General features: G+C 37.7%; 1 protein-coding gene across 1 annotated transcript in view; it reads right to left on the bottom strand.

Annotated features, from left to right (window-relative positions):
* Positions 1-12,827: 12,827 nt before the first annotated feature.
* RBM41 (RNA binding motif protein 41) overlaps positions 12,828-17,226 on the bottom strand; it is a 75,601-nt gene continuing 71,202 nt past the window's right edge. The window contains exon 9 of the mRNA XM_027533333.1: positions 12,828-13,534. The gene's annotated coding sequence lies outside the window, so the exon portion shown is untranslated. The remainder of the gene's footprint in view (positions 13,535-17,226) is intronic.

Below are 17,226 nucleotides of genomic sequence, written 5' to 3'. Positions count from 1 at the left end.
CAAATTCAATTAAGACTTTGAAAAAGGTCTGCATCAAAAAAAATCTTAGTCTTAAAAAAGAGATTGTTATTTTAAAGGCTTTGACTAATAAGTCCAATTTCTGGGCTTCCTCAGGGGCAGTTTGTAATATATTTTTCCTGTGGACCCCAGTTTCTTATTTCTTTGCATATCTCATAATTTTTGTTGAAAACTGGATATTTTGGAAAGTATAACATTACAACCCTAAATAATAGATTATCCCTCCTTACCATAATTTGTTGTTGCCATTTGTGGTGTGTTATTTATGTCAGAGAAGGCAATGGCAACCCACTCCAGTACTCTTGCCTGGAAAATCCCAGGGGCGGAGGAGCCTAGTAGGCTGCAGTCCATGGGGTCGCTAAGAGTCAGACACGACTGAGTGACTTCACTTTCACTTTTCACTTTCATGCACCGGAGAAGGAAATGGCAAGCCACTCCAGTGTTCTTGCCTGGAGAATCCCAGGGATGGGGGAGCCTGGTGGGCTGCTGTCTATGGGGTCGAACAGAGTCGGACACGACTGAAGTGACTTAGCAGCAGCAGCAGCAGCAGTTATTTATGTGGTGACTTTTCTAAGATATTTTTATAATGACTGTGTTTGTTGTATGTGGTCAACGAAGTCTCTGTTCTGTTAGCTTAGTGATTTCCTTAAATATCTAGAGCAAAAAAGCAAACCAAATAAAAATAGTGTCTTGGTCTTTATAAATTGACTCTAGTTTGGTGTCCTCCTTCAATGCTTAGCAACGGTATTTACAACTCTGCCTGTCTTTATTTCCCATTTACACGGAGTAAATATCAGCCAAAGGTGACATCTTAGGGTTTCTGTAGTCTTTTCTGGGCACATGTTTATTACTGAACATGCACGGTCTTCTAGATCCCTCAGTATATGTAGGAGCTTTCAAAGTACTTACTCCTCCTCCTGAGTTGTACCTTCTATCCAACCTTGCCTCAAGCAGCTACAGCTACCATAAGCTTTTTAATTTTTTTTTAATTTTAATTTTTTTGGCTGTGCTGGGTCTTTGTTGCTTTGCACAGGCTTTCTCTAGTTGCGATGTGCAGGCTTCTCATTGCAGTGCTTCTCTTGTGGAACACAGGCTCTAGGGCATGCAGGGTTCATTAGTTGTAGCACACAGTCTCAGTAGTTGTGGCATGCAAGCTCAGTAGCAGTGGCACATGGGCTCAGTTGCTCTGTTACATCCAGAATCCTCCTGGACCAGGGATTGAACCCATGTTCCCTGCATTGGCAGGCAGAGTCTTATCCACTGTGCCACCAGGGAAGTTCTACCATATGCTTTTATATGTTTTATAAAATTGCCACTCAAAATAAAAACCACAATGAGATGCTATCTTACACCAGTTAGGTTGAGAAATATTTTTAAAAAGAAAAAGAATAACAAGTATTGGATTGGCAAGGAAGTGGAGAAACTGGAACACTAGTACCCTGTTCATGGGAACGTAAAATGGTACAGCCACTGTGGAGAACTGTTGGTTCCTCAAACAGTTAAAAATGAATTATCATATAATTCAGTGATTCATCTTCTGGGAATATATTCCCCAAATTTAAAGCTGAACTTTGAAGAGATATTTGTACACTCATGTTCATAGCAGCAGCAGCATTATTCACAATAGCTAAAAGATGGAAGTGATGCAAATGTCTATTGATGGAAGAATGCATAAGCATAATATGGCATGTACATACAATGGAATGGAATTTAGTTTTAAAGAAGGAAGGAAATTCTGATGTATGTCAGAACATGGATGAAGCTTGAGGACATTATGCTAAATGAAATAAGCCAGTCATAAAAATGCAAATACTGTATTATTCCACCTGTATGAGTTACTTATAGTTGTCAAATTCATAGAGATATAAATTAGAATGGTGGTTGACAGTTGTTGTTTGGAGGGAGGAATGGGGAATTACTGTTTATAGAACTTCAGTTTTGCAAAATGAAAAGAGTTCTGGAGATGGATGGTGGTGATGCTCCCCAAAATATGAATGTGCTTAATGGCACTGAACCATACACTTAAAAATGATTAAGATGGCATATTTTCTGTTATGTATATTTTAATACAGTTTTTTTTTTTTAATTGTGAAAAAAATCACCACCCAAGCGGTGACTCCAGTCCTGAGAGTTTGGAAGCAGGGAATGGCAAAACACAGGCAAGTCCCTTAGCTGATCTCTTGGTAAGCAATCAAGCAGTCAAAACCCCAAACCACAACTCTTTGAGAAAAAGTTTTGCATATCTCATTTTGGCACCCATAAGCTCACCATTCCATTATTGTCAGCGAGCTGTTGATTGGGGGAAGGTAGGAAAAATGTCATAATACTCTCTTACTAGAAATCAGCAGCCTCCTTCTTCATCAAGCAACACCCTGGTTGTTCTAAGATTTCATTGGGGGAAATAAATATTCTTCTATTTTGGACATGTTACATTTGAGATAGCTTTAGACATTCAGGTAGCCTTATCAGGGAGTCAGTTGGATATAAGAATCTGTAGCTCAATAGACAGGTCTAAGCTGGAAGTAAACAGTAGATACGTGAGTCATAAACCTATAGATCATAGTATAAGTCATGAAACTAGTTGAGAGCCTTCAAGGAGAGAAAAAAAGTCAGAAAAGAACAGGTTAGGGAGGGAGACCTGGGGCAGTATAATATTTAAAGAAGCAGAGAATGGGTCATAAAGGAGACAGAGAATTTATCAATGAAGTAGGAAGTAAACCAGGATTGTGGTGTATAGAAGTTAAGAAACTAGTGTTTCAGAGGAAAGGGTTCAAGATCATGTCATAGGAAAATTCTGAGCTCACCTCATCACATGGACACAACAAATCTACAACTGCATATGGATAGTTCCTCCAGAAAGGGACCTGAAAACTAAGTAAACAGAGCCTTCACAACAAAGCATCAAAGGACAGCATTGAGATGGACAGAAAAGACAAAGATGTGTTCTTGCCAAGGATAAAAGCACATTATATCCATGGTTGATTCACAATCAGGAGTGATCACAAAAATACATATCATTTTCCAGGGGAGCAAGGGATTTGAGCTCCACACCAGGTAACCCAACTGCTAGATCCTGCACAAGACAGATAAGCCCCTCAAACATCTGGCTTTGAAAATCAATGAGAACTAGGTCCAGGAAAAAACAGAACTATAGGGAATGGAGAATCCTCTCGTAAAGGCCCCTGTACAGATTCACTCAACAAAAATAAATAAATAAATAAAAATTGCATGGATCCTAAGTAAAGGGGACACATTTACTAATCTTTAAGTATCTTCCAGAAAGACATAAATTAGCTGGGATGCTATGTGGGAAATTGTACATTGGAAGAAGCAGTTGATGTGAGCTCAGGCTATCTTGCTAATGCCAGTGCTGGTGGACACCATTATGAAGTTCTCCTTTTATACTGGGAGCACAAATGGGCACATCCAGTTAAGAGCCCCACCCACCCATGCACATTAGTTAGGCCTCTCAGTCAACCAAGTCATATTCATGCCAACCAGTGCATGTGGTAGCCACAGCCAGGTCCTGCAGCCAATCTGGGGGTGCCTGTGCCCACCAGTGTACTCTTGCAGCTGCAATCAGGTTTCACAGTAATTCCAGGGACCAACTTCACCCACCTAGAGACTGCAGCAGTAGCTGCATCCTTGCCAAGAAAGGAGAGTGTATTCAGCCCACATAGGAGACACTACTTCAGTGCCTGGGTCTGGTAGCCAGGTGAAATTGTGCCTCTGAGTTTCATACGACATATCTTAAATAAGGCCACTCCTTCAAGACTGGAAGATACAGCTGATTTACATAATTGTTGTTGCTTAGATGCTAAGTCAGGTCCAACTCTTGTGACCCTATGGACTGTAGCTTACCAGGTTCCTCTGCCCATGGGATTTCCCAGGCAAGAATACTGGAGTGGGTTGCCATTTTCTTCTCCAGGGGATCCTCCCAACCCAGGGATCAAACTCACATCTCCTGCATTGGCAAGTGATTCTTTACCACTGAGCCACATGAGAAGCCATTATTTACATAATACATAGAAACAAATACAGATAATTAGGCCAAATGACGAGACAGAGGAATATGTTCCAATAGAAAGACCAAGATGAATCTCAAAAAATTGGTTAAATTAAATGGAGAAAAGCAGTCTACCAGATATAACTGTTCAAAGTAATGGTCATAAAGATGCTCATCAAATATGGGAGAAGAATAGATGAACAGAGTAAGAACTTCAGCAAAGAGATAGAAAATATAAGAAAGTACCAAACAGAAGTTATAACTGAAATGAAAAATACACTGGAGGGGTTCAGTAGCAGACTGGATGATGTAGAAGAACCAATCAGTGAGCTGAAAGACAAGACAATGGAACTCACCCAGATAGAGAAGCAAAAAGAAAAAAAGAATTTAAAAAAGTAAAGATACCTTAAGGGACCTTAGGGGCAACATCAAGAATAACATTCACATTATAGAAATATCAGAAGGAGAAGACAGAGATAAAGGGACAAAAAATTTGAAGAAACAGTGGCTAATAAATTTCCAAGTCTGGGGAGGGAAACAGACAACCAGATCCAGGAAGAGCAGAGAACTCAAAATAAGATGAACATAAAGAAACATACACCAAGGTACACTGGAAAAGTTAAGGATAGAGAAGGAATACTAAAATTAGCAAGAGAAAAAATAACTTGTCATGTAGAGGGAAACCCCATAAGGCTATCTGCATATTTTTAAGCAGAAACTGTACAGGCTAGAAGGGACTGGCATGACATATTTCAAAGTGCTGAGAGGAAAAAAAGCACTTCCAACCAAGAATTCTCTACCTGGAAAGATTATCATTCAGAATTGAAGAAGAGATCAAGAGTTCTCCAGATAAGCAAAAGTTAAAGGAGTTCATCACCACTAAACTGGCCCTTCATGACATGTTAAAGGGATTTCTTTAAGCTGAAAAAGGAATGGCACTAATTAATCAGGAATCATATAATTGTAAAAATCTCACTGGAAATGGTAAATATATAATAAAGGTAGTGGATCAATCATTTATAAAGCAAGCATAAAGGTTAAAAGTCAAAAGCAATAAAATTAACTAAAATTACAATAATTATTTAGGTATGAATAAAATAGGGCTTCCCTGGTGATAACAATGCAGGCCTACTTCAAGAAACAAGAAAAATCCCAAATAAATTATCTAACTTTATAACTAAAGGAACTAGAAGAAGAATAACAAAAGAAGCCCAAAATTAGAAGGAAGGAAATAATAAAGATCAGAGTGGAAATAAATGAAATAAAGACTAAAAAACAAATGTAGAAAAGATCAATGAAACTAAGAGCTGGTTCTTTGAAAAGATTAACAAAATCGACAAACCTTCAGCTTGACTAACCAAGAAAAAAAAAAAAAAAGAGGACTCAAATACATCAGGAAAAGAGAAGTTACAGTTGATATCACAGAAACACAAAACATGACAAGGGACTACTATAAACAATTATATGCCAACATATTGAATAAACTAGAATAAATGGATAAATTCCTAGAAAAATACAGTACTCCAAGACTGAATTGTGAAGAAATAGAAAATCCAAATAGACGGTTTACTAGTAAGGAGATGCAAATAATTATCAGAAAACTTCCAACAAACAAAAACCCAGGACCAGATAGCTTCACTGCTAACTTCTATAAAACATTCAAAGAAAATTTAATACCTATGTTTCTCAAACTCTTCCAAAAAACTGAAGGGGAGAGAAACCTTATAAGCACATTTTGCAAAACCAGCATTATACTGACACCAAAACCAGACAAGAACAACACACACAAAAAGAAAATGACAGGCCAATATCCCTGATGAACATACATGCAAAAATCCTCAACAAAATATTAGCAAACCAAATCCAGCAGTACTTTAAAAGGATCATATGCCACAGTCATGTGGAATTAATTCCAGGGATGCAAGGATGGTTCAACATTTGCAAATCAATCAACATGATATGTCCCATTAACAAAATGAAGGATAAAAATAATATAATCATCTCAATAGATGCAGAAAAAGCATTTAACAAAATTAAACATCCATTTATGATAAAAAAAAACTCTGAACAAAGTTGTAGGTATAGATGGACTATAACTCAAAGTAATAAGCACCATATATAATAAAGCAACAGCTAATATACTCAATGGTGAAAAGCTGGAAGTTTTTCCTCTGAGTTCAGAAACAAGACAAAGAAGCCCACTCTGGCTACTTTCATTCAACGTAGTAATGGAAGTTTTAGCCACAGCAATTAGGCAACAAAAATAAACTAAAAGCATGCAAATTGGGAAAGAAGAAATAAAGCTGTCACTATTTGTAGATGCCACGATAACTATATAGCGAGAACCCTAAAGACTCCACCAAAACACTGTTAGAACTAATAAATGAATTCAGTAAAGTCACAGGATAAAAGATCAATATACAAAAATCTGTGGTATTTCTATACAATAATAATGAACTATCAGAAAGACAAATGAATGAAACAATCTTATTTACAATTGCATTCAGTTCAGTTCAGTTCAGTCGCTCAGTCGTGTCCGACTCTTTGCGATCCCATGAATTGCAGCACGCCAGGCCTCCCTGTCCATCACCAACTCCTGGAGTTCACCCAAACTCATGTCCATCAAGTTGGTGATGCCATCCAGCCATCTCATCCTCTGTCGTCCCCTTCTCCTCCTGCCCCCAATCCCTCCCAGCATCAGAGTCTTTTCCAATAAGTCAACACTTCGCATGAGGTGGCCAAAGTATTGGAGTTTCAGCTTTAGCATCAGTCCTTCCAAAGAACATCCAGGATGGATCTCCTTTAGAATGGACTGATTGGATCTCCCTGTAGTCCAAGGGACTCTCAAGAGTCTTCTCCAACACCACAGTTCAAAAGCATCAATTCTTCAGCGCTCAGCCTTCTTCACAGTCCAACTCTCACATCCATACATGACCACTGGAAAAACCATAGCCTTGACTAGACAGACCTTTGTTGGCAAAGTAATGTCTCTGCTTTTCAATATGCTATCTAGGTTGGTCATAACTTTTCTTCCAAGGAGTAAGCGTCTTTTAATTTCATGGCTGCAGTCACCATCTGCAGTGATTTTGGAGCCCAGAAAAATAAAGTCTATCACTGTTTCCCCATCTATTTGCCATGAAGCGATGGGACCAGATGCCATGATCTTCGTTTTCTGAATGTTGAGCTTTAAGCCACCTTTTTCACTCTCCTCTTTCACTTTCATCAAGAGGCTTTTTAGTTCCTCTTCACTTTCTGCCATAAGGGTGGTGTCATCTGCATATCTGAGGTTATTGATATTTCTCCCTGAAATCTTGATTCCAGTTTGTGCTTCATCCAGTCTGGCATTTCACATGATGTAACCTGCATAAGTTAAATAAGCAAGGTGACAATATACATCCTTAAGGTACTCCTTTCCCAATTTGGAACCAGTCCATTGTTTTATGTCCAGTTCTAACTGTTGCTTCTTGACTTGCATACAGATTTCTCAGGAGGCAGGTAAGGTGGTCTAGTATTCCCATCTCTTTAAGAATTTTCCACAATTTGTTGTGATCCACACAAAGGCTTTAGCGTAGTCAATGAAGCAGTAGATGTTCTTCTGGAACTCTCTTGCTTTTTCTATGATCCGAGGGATGTTGGCAATTTGATCTCTGGTTCCTCTGCCTTTTCTAAATCCAGCTTTAACATCTGGAAGTTCTTGGGTCACGTACTATTAAAGCCTAGCTTGGAGAATTTTGAACATTACTTTGCTAGCATGTGAGATTTTGGTAGTTTGAACATTCTTGTGTGTGTGTGTATATATATATATATATATATATATATATAATATTTGAACATATTTATAAGTATTTATGTATAATGGACTTCTAGAATTAGATTTTCTAGATCTTTGCAATTAAAATTTTAAAGGATATTGCCAATTGTCCTCTGAAAAGATTACACTTATTTGTACATCCATCCAATGTATATGAGTGCCTATTTTCCATATCCTTGGAAACATATGATGTTATCAATCTTTACAATATTGACTTTCTGAAGGTTGTAGAAACATAACACATAGTGTGCAGATCTTGGTTTCTAAATATCACTTTTTTTCCCAATAAAAGGAACTAGGGAACCATGTAGAAATGGTTGATTCTAGTACTGGGGTAGGGGATACACAAGATGAGCCTGGAAAATCTTATAGTGCCAGAAAATAAAGTAGTCAAAAAATGGAGACATCAAAATGACATAGAAGCTCCCAATGGCCAAAGCTGAAACAATTTGAACAACAAAACAATGACAGCATTAGGTTATAAGTCATAAAATAAAATAAACATCCATTAGTCTACACTGCTATAAGTAAATTTGTGAATAAATGCACGAGGAAGGTCATCTTCCTCATAGAATTTCAATTAATAAAAACAGATGAAATAGAAGAAATAGAAAATCACCATTAGGTAAACACCACAGTAGTTAATTGTCATTATAAGAACCACTGATGAAAGCTAAACTTAGTGGGCAAAAGTATGATGATGAAAGGTTGTTGCTGAACGAAAAGATGCTGGGATGTTTGGCCTCCAGAGGAGAAGAATTCAATCCGGGGCCAGAGATGAGGCTTGATCACTCAGAGCTTTTGTGTAATAAAGTTTTATTACAGTATAAAGGACATAGAGAAATCTTCTGACATAGGCATCAGAAGGGGGCAGAAAGAGTACCCCCCTGCTAGTCTTCAGCTGGATGTTAGATAGTCACTAGCAGTCTGTTAATGAAAGAAAGGAATGTCTTAAAACTCAGAATGGCACCAGGCCCCTCACCCGTAAGATGCATTTTGGGATAATCTTGGCACCAAAAGGTTCATCCCGGGCCATAAAATGATTAACTTGAATCTTGTAGAAGGACAGACTACCATACAAATAGTTTCGTTTACATAGATTAGGGGAACAATATCTGAGTATAACATACTGGTTTGTCAAGTAGGTTCTGAGCCATTAGGTGGACCCGACTTGAAGACAGAGTCTGGGGTAAATGCATAGTACATTAACATAGCTTAAGACAAATATTTCCATGAGAAAAATGCATTGGTTATCTCAAGGTTTGAGAATAGTTAACTTCAGGTGAAACCAGGTGTCATTATGGCAACACAATATTTTAAGAGAAACCTCCTTTTAAATTTGTATAGAGAAGAAAAAAATATCGCTAGTTTGTTTACTCCTGCCGCTTAAGAGAGATAAAAATGTCTGACACTTGCAGGATATTTCCTCCGTTTTGAGACTCCTGGCCTTCCTGCCTGTTACCCTCTCAACGACAAAACAATGTTTTATATCTTCCTCCACTAGCTTTGTTCGTAGTGATGCTTTCTAAGGCCCACTTGACTTCACATTCCAGGATGTCTGGCTCTAGGTCAGTGATCACACCATTGTGATTATCTGAGTCGTGAAGATCTTTTTTGTACAGTTCTTCTGTGTATTCTTGCCAGCTCTTCTTAATATCTTCTGCTTCTGTTAGGTCCATACCATTTATGTCCTTTATCGAGCCCATTTTTGCATGAAATGTTCCCTTGGTATCTCTCATTTTCTTGAAGAGATTTCTAGTATTTCCCATTCTGTTGTTTTCCTCTATTTCTTTGCATCCTTCTACTACTGGAGGTGATGGAATTCCAGTTGAGCTATTTCAAATCCTGAAAGATGATGCTGTGAAAGTGCTGCACTCAATATGCCAGCAAATTGGGAAAATTCAGCAGTGGCCACAGGACTGGAAAAGGTCAGTTTTCATTCCAATCCCAAAGAAAGGCAATGTCAAAGAATGCTCAAACTACCGCACAATTGCACTCATCTCACATGCTAGTAAAGTAATGCTCAAAATTCTCCAAGCCAGGCTTCAGCAATACATGAACCGTGAACTTCCTGATGTTCAAGCTGGTTTTAGAAAAGGCAGAGGAACCAGAGATCAAATTGCCAACATCTGCTGGATCATCGAAAAAGCAAGAGAGTTCCAGAAAAACATCTATTTCTGCTTTATTGACTATGCCAAAGCCTTTGACTGTGTGGATCACAATAAACTGTGGAAAATTCTGAAAGAGATGGGAATACCAGACCACCTGACCTGCCTCTTGAGAAACCTATATGCAGGTCAGGAAGCAACAGTTAGAACTGGACATGCAACAGACTGGTTCCAAATAGGAAAAGGAGTATGTCAAGGCTGTATATTGTCACCCTGCTTATTTAATTTATATGTGGAGTACATCATGAGAAACGCTGGGCTGGAAGAAGTACAAGCTGGAATCCAGATTGCTGGGAGAAATATCAATAACCTCAGATATGCAGATGACACCACCCTTATGGCAGAAAGTGAAGAGGAACTAAAAAGCCTCTTGATGAAAGTGAAAGAGGAGAGTGAAAAAGCTGGCTTAAAGCTCAACATTCAGAAAACGAAGATCATGGCATCCAGTCCCATCACTTCATGGGAAATAGATGGGGAAACAGTGGAAACAGTGTCAGACTTTATTTCTCTGGGCTCCAAAATGACTGCAGATGGTGACTGCAGCCATGAAATTAAAAGACACTTACTCCTTGGAAGGAAAGTTACGACCAACCTAGATAGCATATTCAAAAGCAGAGACAGGAGAAGGAAATGGCAACCCACTCCAGTATTCTTGCCTGGAGAATCCCATAGACAGAGGAGCCTGGCAGGCTACAGTCCATGGGGTCGCAAGAGTCGGACACGACTTAGTGCACTGTCTCACCCCAGAGATCCTGCCACATATACCACAAAAACCAAACATCCCCCAATGACCTTGGCCCCACTGTTCCAATCACTCCCAGGTGGGAATTCAGGCACATGTCCACAGAGGTCACAGACAACATACACACGGTTCTGTTATGTCCCATATATTACCCTTTCATGTCCCAAGGAAGACATTTTCTCTTAGAGATTTTCATTTAGTGTATCTTTAAAAAATCTTGTGTTAAACTTGCCTCCATCTTTTTCTTGGCTAAGGACAACCCAGAAATGGCCCTTTTGTGTCTGTGATGTTGCCATTCACAGCTTTCTTGATAGGCCTAGTACAATCTTGAGAACAGGGTTGCTGTATGCTGAGTGTCAGACGGTAGCTCTTAGCTTTGCCTATCTTAGGTAGTTATGCTGTGCATTTTTTATTGGTGTACCATGTTTGATTTGTCCCTAATACCTTTGAAGTTTTTCTGAGAAATGAATAATGCAACATGAACTTATTAAAATACATTTTAAGCCTTTAAAAAAAAAAAAAACAAAAGCAGAGACATTACTTTGCCAACAAAGGTTCGTCTAGTCAAGGCTATGGTTTTTCCTGTGGTCATGCATGGATGTGAGAGTTGGACTGTGAAGAAGGCTGAGCGCCGAAGAATTGATGCTTTTGAACTGTGGTGTTGGAGAAGACTCTTGAGAGTCCCTTGGACTGCAAGGAGATCCAACCAGTCCATTCTAAAGGAGATTAGTCCTGGGTGTTCTTTGGAAGGACCGATTCTAAAGCTGAAACTCCAGTACTTTGGCCACCTCATGCGAAGAGTTGACTCACTGGAAAAGACTCCGATGCTGGGAGGGTTGGGGGCAGGAGGAGAAGGGGATGACAGAGGATGAGATGGCTGGATGGCATCACTGACTCAATGGACGTGAGTCTGAGTGAACTCTGGGAGTTGGTGATGGACAGGGAGGCCTGGCGTGCTACGATTCATGGGGTTGCAAAGAGTCGGACATGACTGAGTGACTGAACTGAACTGAATATATCTTCCTATAAGGTATTTATTAATTCTAATGAGGAAAATATTAACTTTACAGTGAAGCATAGCAGACACTACCTTAACCAGGTGATCAAGGTTACATGTCACCAGTATTAAGACATGTCAGCATCAGATATCTCTTGATATGAGGTACTAAAAAGGACATAACATCATTTCTGTGGTATCCTTACCAAATATGCATAACATCAATATAATCATGACAAAATATCAGAGAAACCCCAATTAGGGACATTGTACAAAATAACTGACCAATGAGAACTGTCACAGTTAGGAACAGATTAAGGATACATAACAAAGTGCAATGTGAGATCCTAGATCATAAAAAGACATTAGTTGGACAGATGGAGAAAATCAAATAAGGTCTGCACATCAGCTAATATTACTGCATCAATATTATTTTCTTAGTTAACTTTTCTATGGTTATGTAAGATGTTAACATCGGGGGAGCTAAGTGAAGGATATATGGGAACTCTTTTACTATTTGACTTTTCTATAAACCGAAAAAGGCTTTTTAAAAAAGAGCTAATTGTAAATTTCCTGGCAGTCTAGTAGTTAGGATTCCATGCTTTCACAGTGGAGGGCCCAGGTTCAATCCCTAGTTGGGGAACTAAGATCCCACAAGTCACATGGCATGGCCAAAACAACAACAAAAAACAAAAAAGAGAGCTAATTGTCCTAATTTGTATTAATACTCTGAACATTCTAAATTTTCTAAGTTTATCATTTATATTTGTTTCTCTATAAATTTTCTTTTTGTTTACCCACTTTTTAATTGGATTACTGACTTTAGTATACTAAGAAAACTATATGAATTCTATATTGAAGAAATTAGCTCCTGTATGTAGCAAATTATTTTCCAGTTTGACCTTTGATTTTTTTTTATGGTGGGTTACTGTGTTTATGTGTATATAGATTTTTTAAATGATTTCTGCTGACCTGTAGGCAGAAAATAAGAAATAGTAGTCAAGTGGCTTTAAGTTATCAATAGTAATCCAAAGACAACAGAATAGGAATATTTTATGGAAATGACTTTAAGAAACTTTCTTTCCTCCATTAAAAGTTACATTTATTTAAACATTTACATACAGTAAAATTCATCCATTCTGGTGTACAATTCTAGGAGTTACCATTCTGGTGTACAATTCTAGGAGTTATCACAAATGCATACACTCATGTAATTATAATCAAGATACAGAAAATTTCCATTATTAAATAAATTCCTTGTGCTACTCTCTTATTTTTAACCCGTCATCCACTAACTTGTTCTGTTCCATAGTTTTGTCCTTTTCAGAATGTTATATAAATGGAATCTAACAGTAAGTAGCCTTTTGAGTTTGGCTCTTTTACTTAGCAAAATGCATGTGAACTCTATCCAAGCTGTTGCATGTATCATATAGCTCATCATAGTTTTTATTGCTGAGTAGGATTCCCTTGTATGGGTATACCACAGTTTATCTACACACCAGTTGAGGGACAGTCTCTGTTTTTATTTTCCCTTATTGTTAATGGTCTGTAGGTCTAGTAAAGGGCAGCGGTGAGATTTTATACAACAGGAAGAAGTTTCTTCTGAAAAGTCCACCTTAGAAGTATGCTCCTAGGTAACATGTGCAAAAGGTTATACCAGGATAACTTACTTCTTGTCCTTTAAACTATATTTAAAATTAGAGTTAATCCAAAGTGAGCAGTTTATCAAAGGAATAGATGTTTTTCCTGAGTATAGTTAGATGATATCCTCAGAGCAGGCCTGACAAATATTCTGAAATGCAAATCATTGGCAGAGTATTAAATTTTTCTTTATTAAAAAACTGAAAAAAGTAAAAATCAGCCCAAATCACACTTTAAAAATTTTATAAAGCAAAAGTCCCTTTTCAGTCTATCCAATCACATCTCTAAAAGTTTTACAATTTGGTACGTATATTTTCCAGGTTTTTCCTAAGTTTATTCAGAAATATCTATATATACATACATCATATATATACAAATGCTTTTGTTTATAAAAAAAAGTATTCACATATACATATATATTACTTTTTAACTTATTACAAAATCCTAGACACTATACAGATCAGAATGCATTAATAGATATACCTCCATTATTTTAACGGCTGTACAGTATTCCACCAAATGGATGCATCATAATTTATCCATTCTCACACTGACAGACATTTAGGTTGTACCCACTATTTCAGTGTGTGTGACTTTATTAAAATATAATTTGGATATCATAAAATTCACCCATTTAAAGTATATAATTCATGGTTTGTACTATAATAAACAAGTTGTACAATCATCATCACAATCAATTTTAGAACATTTTCATCAAGTTCTAAAGAAACCCTATACACTTCAGCTATTGCCCCAGCCCTAAGCAACCACTAATCTACTTTCTGTCACTATATATTTGGAATCATATAATATACAGTCTTTTGGAATAGTTGCTTTCATTTAGCATGTTTTCAGCATCCTTTCATATTATAGCATATTTACCAGATATGTTCCCTCCTCTTATACTTTTTGGAAGAATTTTTGAAGAATTTGTATTAATTCTTCTTTAATGTTTGTGATAATTAATCTGATAATCCATTTATGTTTATGCTTTTCTTTTTGGGTATTTAAAAAGTTTTAATTAACCTCTTATTATAGGTATTTTCAGAGTTTCTTTGTTCTCCCTTTCTCAACAATTGGTTTCAGTAATTTGTGTCTTTCTAGGAATGTGTTCATTACAAATAAGTTATCTAATCTATTGGCATAAAATTGTTCATGATGTTCCTTCATAATTTTCTTTAAATTTCTATAAGATTTGTAGTAATGTTTCCCTCCTTCATTTCTGATCCTAGCAATTTGAGTCTTCTTTTTTTTTTTTTTTCAATTTTGTTGGTCTTTACATAGAGCCAACTTCGGGTTTCATTAACTTTTTATTCTCTATGCCATTTACTTATCTAATCTTTCATATTTCCTTCCTTCTGCTTTTTCTAGTTAGTTTTCTTCTCTTTGTCCAGTGTCTTAATGTACAAAGTGAGGTTATTGATATGTGATATTTCTTCTTTTTAATTACAAGCATTTACACTTATAAAATTTTCTGTAAGCATTGCTTTAGGTGCATCCCATAAGTTTTGGGATGTTGTATGTTCATTTTCACTCATCTCAAATTAACCTTGTAACTCCTCCTTTGACATATTGGTCATTTAAAAGTCTATCTAATTTCTATTTGTGTCTCCTGACTTTCTGTTATTGATTTCTAACAGAAGTTTCATTCTATGTGGTCAGAGAACAAACTTTGCATAGTTTGATACACTTTAATTGACCATGATTTGTTTAATGGTATGTGATACAGCTATGATTTTTCCAGTAGTCATGTATGGATGTGAGAGCTGGACCATAAAGAAGGCTGAGTGCTGAAGAACAGATGCTCTCAAACTGTGGTGCTGGAGAAGACTCTTGCGAGCCCCTTGGACTACAAGGAGATCAAATCAGTCAGTCCTAAAGGAATTCAACCCTGAATATTCATTGGACGAACTGATGCTGAAGCTGAAGCTGAAGCTCCAATACTTTGGCCACCTGATGTGAAAAGGCAACTCATTTGAAAAGACCCTGATGTTGGGAAAGATTGAGGGCAGGAAGAGAAGTGGGTGACAGAGGATGAGATGGTTGGATGGTGTCACTGACTCAATGGACATGTATTTGAGCAAAATCTGGGAGACAGTCAAAGACAGGGATGCCTGGTGTGCTACAGTCCATGGGGTTGCAAAGAGTTGGGCAAGAATGAGTGACTCAACAACAACAAAATGTGATATGGTCCATCCTGGAGATGTTTCATGTGTATTTGAGAAGAATGTGTGTTTTGCTCTTGTTAGGTGAAGTGTTCTATAAGTATCTTTAAGGTTTCGTTGATTTATAGCATTATTCAAGTCTTCTATTCCTTTGTTCATAATTCTGTCTAGTTCTTAATGAAAATGGGATACTTAATCCCCCACTTTTTGTTGTATACTTTTATATTTCTCCATTCATTTCAGTTTTTGATCCATGTATTTTGGTACTCTGTTGTTAGATGCATATGTGTTTATAATAGATGTCACTATCTACAGCAATTTTTTTTTTGCTTTAAAGCTCATTTTAAATAGACTTTAGATCACGATGGTATGATCACTGACCTAGAGCCAGACATCCTGGAATGTGAAGTCGAGTGGGCCTTAGAAAGCATCACTACAAGCAAAGCTAGTGGAGGTGATGGAATTCCAGTTGAGCTATTCCAAATCCTGAAAGATGATGCTGTGAAAGTGCTGCACTCAATATGCCAGCAAATTTGGAAAACTCAGCAGTGGCCACAGGACTGGAAAATGTCAGTTTTCATTGCAATCCCAAAGAAACGCAATGCCAAAGAATGCTCAAACTACCACACAATTGCACTCATCTCACACGCTAGTAAAGTAATGCTCAAAATTCTCCAAGCCAGGCTTCAGCAATATGTGAACCGTGAACTTCCTGATGTTCAAGCTGGTTTTAGAAAAGGCAGAGGAACCAGAGATCAAATTGCCAACATCCGCTGGATCATGGAAAAAGCAAGAGAGTTCCAGAAAAGCATCTATTTCTGCTTTATTGACTATGCCGAAGCCTTTGACTGTGTGGATCACAATAAACTGTGGAAAATTCTGAAAGAGATGGGAATACCAGACCACCTGATCTGCCTCTTGAGAAATTTGTATGCAGGTCAGGAAGCAACAGTTAGAACTGGACATGGAACAACAGACTGGTTCCAAATAGGAAAAGGAGTTCGTCAAGGCTGTATATTGTCACCCTGTTTATTTAACTTATATGCGGAGTACATTATGAGAAACGCTGGGCTGGAAGAAACACAAGCTGGAATCAAGATTGCCGGAAGAAATATCAATAACCTCAGATATGCAGATGACACCACCCTTATGGCAGAAAGTGAAGAGGAACTAAAAAGCCTCTTGATGAAAGTGAAAGTGGAGAGTGAAAAAGTTGGCTTAAAGCTCAACATTCAGAAAACGAAGATCATGGCATCCAGTCCCATCACTTCATGGGAAATAGATGGGGAAACAGTGGAAACAGTGTCAGACTTTATTTCTCTGGGCTCCAAAATCACTACAGATGGTGACTGCAGCCATGAAATTAAAAGACGCTTACTCCTTGGAAGGAAAGTTATGACCAACCTAGATAGCATATTCAAAAGCAGAGACATTACTTTGTCAACAAAGCTTCGTCTAGTCAAGGCTATGGTTTTTCCTGTGTTCACGTATGGATGTGAGAGTTGGACTGTGAAGAAGGCTGAGCACCGAAGAATTGATGCTTTTGAACTGTGGTTTTGGAGAAGACTCTTGAGAGTCCCTTGGACTGCAGGGAGATCCAACCAGTCCATTCTGAAGGAGATCAGCCCTGGGATTTCTTTGGAAGGAATGATGCTAAAGCTGAAACTCCAGTACTTTG

This window comes from Bos indicus x Bos taurus, chromosome X, assembly GCF_003369695.1.
Source record: "Bos indicus x Bos taurus breed Angus x Brahman F1 hybrid chromosome X, Bos_hybrid_MaternalHap_v2.0, whole genome shotgun sequence".
NCBI lineage: Eukaryota > Metazoa > Chordata > Mammalia > Artiodactyla > Bovidae > Bos > Bos indicus x Bos taurus.
The sequence above is the reverse complement of the archived record's forward strand: the minus strand, read 5'-3'. Positions and strand labels throughout refer to the sequence as shown.